Source organism: Branchiostoma floridae, chromosome 19 (assembly GCF_000003815.2).
Source record: "Branchiostoma floridae strain S238N-H82 chromosome 19, Bfl_VNyyK, whole genome shotgun sequence".
Taxonomy (NCBI): Eukaryota; Metazoa; Chordata; class Leptocardii; order Amphioxiformes; family Branchiostomatidae; genus Branchiostoma; species Branchiostoma floridae.
In genome coordinates, this window is record NC_049997.1 from 10,817,661 (window position 1) to 10,822,660 (window position 5,000).

Sequence of the window (5,000 nt, forward strand, 5' to 3'; positions counted from 1 at the left end):
GGACCTTATAGCCCCTTCACACGAGAAGGAATGATCCAAAATGCCGTCAGAATGAAACTCTTTTCTATTCCTGGCAATTCATAGTGTATTCTAGAAATTCTAACTGCATTCCGTATACTAGTATTCTTTTGGTCACATTCGGGCAGGATTCGAAGTGGCTTGCCGTTTCAGTTCCCCATCGAATGAGATAAGAATGTTTCGAATAATGTTGGAATGCCGCAGAATGCGGTCCTAGTGCAGTTATAATAGTTGGAATACACTTAGAATACAATTTGAATGCCGTTCGATATTTCTCCACTTCGAATGCACCTCGACAGTTTTTAACATGTCAAAAATTTTCGGGCCAGGCAACAGAACGGGCACGAACAGCTGGAATGCAGTAAGAATTTCTGGAACACACTACGAATTGCCAGGAATAGAAAAGAATTTTCATTCCGACGGCATTCCGGCTGATTCTTGCTCTCGTGTGAAGGGGGCTTTAACCTAGAGACATCAACCAAACACGTCATTTAAAACCACTATATAGGATTCACTCACTCAATGTGCAAATGACATGTAGAGCGCCCTGAAGGTGGCTGATATTCCTATCGATTCCCTCACTTTAGACATATGAGTAGTAAAGATAAGTTTATATTCCTCATGCGTTTCGACAAACCAACTATTGCATGCTAAATCCATACATTTTCACCATTACTAAGAAGCGAGAAGAAGCCGAACTTCTGTGTTAAACTAAATTTAGATCCGTGATATTTGATTATGTTTTGTCTTTGTTGTGACCTTTACTTCGCTCTTAGCTTATCTTACTAAGCTCGGATAGATAAAAATGTACAATAAAGGTCTTCATTCATTCATTTATCATGCAAACTTTACTATGCAAACATTGTAATTTAGATAGAATAGAGGACGAACATCATTTTATAGTAGAGTGTAGATTGTATGCCGTAGAGAGAAATGAATTGTATAAGGTTATACAAAACCAATTTCCTTATTTCATAGTAAGTTCTGTAGAAAAAAATTCATATTCCTAATGCAACTAGACAAACCATCGATCATAAAACATATCATTCTGCTCTTTTATCTCCACTATAACAGAAAAGCGAGGAGAAGTTGAATTTATCCAGCAATAGTTTCATTCTGTATCTGTGAACTGTATCTTTTTCAAATATCTTGTTGTGCCCTGTACTTAGCCCGGTGTGGCAAAAATGTGCAATAAAGGTCTCCATTCATTCATTCATTCATTCATTTATTCATTCATAAGGTGTCAACTACAAACTGGCAATCAGCACCGTTGCGACCGGATGTGGGGCGGGGCTCCCCTTCAACAAATTGCTTCAGAAATTGCAGACGTTCGCGAAAGAGCCTCTTCCTTTCAGAATGAGCAAATCACCACTTAAGGAAATGATAGATGCGATGTCTTGGGGGTTAATAGCAGATCATCTTGTACGCTTGGGGAAGCGCCGGTGGGTGGTGGCGTCGTGAACAGTATTGGAAAAATAAATTACTTTTTCTCTGGGGAGGCCAAAGGATTGATGAGAGGCAGTACAAACCAGGATGACTTCGAAAATTGTCTGTTTTACTTGTTTTCAGTGTTTGCATAGAAAGGTAGCGTACGAGGGTAGCGTGCGTAGTCCAGTGGTTAGCGGCCCTGCCTCTGGAACTAGACGCCATGAGTTCGATCCCGGCTGTGTCGCTCACTTGACATGCACGCTACCGGAAAGGGTTACAGTCCTTAGGACAGGACGTTAAGCCGTGGTCCACTGTTCATTGTGCTTGTCGTAAAAAAGCTAGGGGAATTTCCCCGGTACAATGAACCTGTACATACTGTACATATAGTGTCTACCCTCTCTCTCACGACCAGTGGAAGACTAGCTCTTTAGTGAGCTAAAACTGGTTCAACATAATTTTTACGGCACTATCTACATAGATAAGTACAATAAAGGATTTTCTATTCCTCAGACTTTAACATTAAAGCAGTGCCTTACAAAAATAAACGTCCGCATCAGCAACTTCGTCATTGATGTGAGACGCTTGATCGTTGCCAAGATTGCGTCGTGTGCATTATATCAGGTATCTATCAAGCTAGAAGGAAACAAGACTGGGTCATTGCCCGTGAAGCAAGAATACAAGGTCGTTGAACTGACGGGTTGATTTTCCGGTGACCCGACCTACTCTTGCAAAAATCCACCAACCTTAGCATTTCTGGGGGTGTCGACCACTGGTAAATTTAATAAATAAAGGAAAAAGAATTTTCGATCTGACATTTGAGTTATTAAGATGACGTTGAATCGTTTTTCAAATGTTATTCTCTCGTTGCGATAGGACAAAACTTATTGACGTGAGACACTCGAGCGCTGCCGAGATTGCGTCGTGTGCATTACATCAGGTATCTATCAGGCTAGAAGGAAATAAGGTAGGGCTAATGCCCTTGAAGCAAGAATGTAAGTCGTTGAACCATACTCTACTTACGTTTGGTGCATATTACTCATTCGGGAATTTAATAATAGAAATTTGAAGCAATCTTTCTACTGGGCACTACAAACGGTTGACTAAACATTGTAGTGCCCATTAGAGCCAAAGTGAAAGCATAGATGTACTGTCCAAAGTGAAAGCATAGATGTACTGTCCAGAAAATTGTTTATATTGGTTAAAAACTATATTTTTCGCCTGATTCAAGTTAGTTGGAGGGAAAATGCCAGAAAGCACGGTTTTACCTGCAATGATCGCAGATGACCTAAATAGAACACGGGTTCGGTTCGAATTACGTCAGATGGAACATCATGGAAGAAGGTTCGAATTCGGCTAGACATGGGAGGTTTTGAGCCCGTATTTGACCACCGTGAAAATTGTTTTCAAGAGAGATACATGTCTCCCAACGGGCAAGCATGTTGGAAATTCAATACACAGCAAAGATTATGTCGGTTCTGCGAGCTGCCTGTAAGTTGTAAGCCCGTAACCAATAGTTTTCATGCCCACTATTTCATTCTAAAGTCTGCTATATTTCAGAGGATTACCCTTCTTTACGTACCACACTAGCGTTATCATTGAAGCTATGCTCTCTCCCTACTTTAAATCTCTTCGTGATATCACGACTTTAGTCCATAAACTTTCATTCACTCTTTACTTATATGGCGGCAATGCGACGGGTTACGGTTGAATGCGTAACCTGCAAAGGGATCATAAAGGTTGATAGGATGTGTTCGTATCTGTCTACACTGCATGTACATCTTTAAACTCCTACCTACTTAAACCAATGATAGATCGTTCTACGCCTTTCCTGAGGTTAGAGAGGTTGATGTACTTCTGTAGACTTTATTACAGGATATACACCAGAGACGGTGTGCCATATAACAGTACGTTACTAATCGTAAGCTACTGGATATGGTTTTGGATTCGTTCAGACATTTTATGAAGCATCCGCTATCTCTCGTTAGTGACTCTTCCATAGAATTTGATACAAGATATGCACTAGAGACGATACGCCATATAACAGTTACTTAGTATATGTAATAAGCTACTGGATATAGTTTCGGATTCGCTCAGACGTTTCGGGCAACATCCGCTACCTTTCGTCAGTGACTCTTCCTTCCACTTTATTGCAAGATATACACGGAGACGATTCGCCATATAACAGTTACTTAGTATATGTAATAAGCTACTGGATATATGCCAAAAAGCAGTTACTCAAGCAACTGGATATGGTTTTGAAAACGGTCAGACGTTTCAACTGGAAGCCACCAGTTTTCGTCAGTGACATTGAAGTGATCTGGAAGAAACAGGTCTTTTATACTGTAGCTAGGAATAAAGACAATTTCAGACGTCCAATCGTAAACGTTGTAAGACAATTTCAGACTGAAAACAATTTCGATTCCAAAGAGAACAAAGGTAAGGCAAAGCCAGGCTGAAGACAATTTTGGATTTCAAAGGAAGGTAAGGCTAAGACACAGCTAATGCAAATGAGTCAATAAGCTCCTGTTGTTTTAGTTACATGAGCTAAAAGTTTTTTTTACTGGGGGGGGGGGGGGTGCTATGTCCCAAGTGCCGGAAAATTCCAAGTTACTGGATATAGTTTCGGATTCAGTCAGACGTTTCAAGTAGCATCCTCTATCTTTCGTCAGTGACTTTTCCTTCCACTTTATTACAAGAGATACACTAGAGACGATAGTCCACACAAAAGTTACTCAAGGTACTGGCTATATATGGTTTTCAGGTACCATCCGCAATCTTCCGTATTGTAGACTTTATTACAAGATGTACACCAGAGACAATACGTCATAAAAAAGTTACTCAAGCAACCGGATATGATTTTGGAAACGGTCAGACGTTTCAGGGAGCCTTGGGTGTCTCTAAGCAAGATCTTTTGATTATTTGAGCAGTTTTTAACGTTTCTAAGGCCTGTTTTTATAACAGGTTTTAATGTTTCTAACGCCTGTTTTATGAGCAGTTTTTAACGTTTCTGACGCCTGTTTCAAACTCATTTCCAGTTTCTTGAGTAATAGTATTGTATTGAATCGTATTGTGTTGTAATGTTTTACAGTGTATTGCATTTCATTATTTTAAAATTTACTGTATTATTTTGTAATGTGTTGTGATGCATTGTGTATTTTTGTATTACATTATATTGTATGAAAATGTCATGATATTCAATAATATGAGCACTCTAGCAATAAACTTGCTTCCCGCTGGAACTTATCCAAAAGACATGCCAAATAAAAATGAACATGATGATTTCAGACATCACGGTTCAATTCAGCAATCAGCTTAGAAATTGCCTGCTACAGATTCATTAGCGCTTGTCCCTGTGAGCCCATAATCAGCGGTTTTGATTAGCAAGGCTGACACGCTCGATTTCTTTGAGTTATGCTTTCTCCTGGATCATGTGAGGTGAGAGAGGTTTCTAAGAATTCCACAGAAGTATTAAGTTTGACACCCTTGTGATCGTGTGATCGTGTGTGTGTATGTGTGTGTGTGTGTGTGTGTGCGTGTGCGTGTGTGTGCGTGTG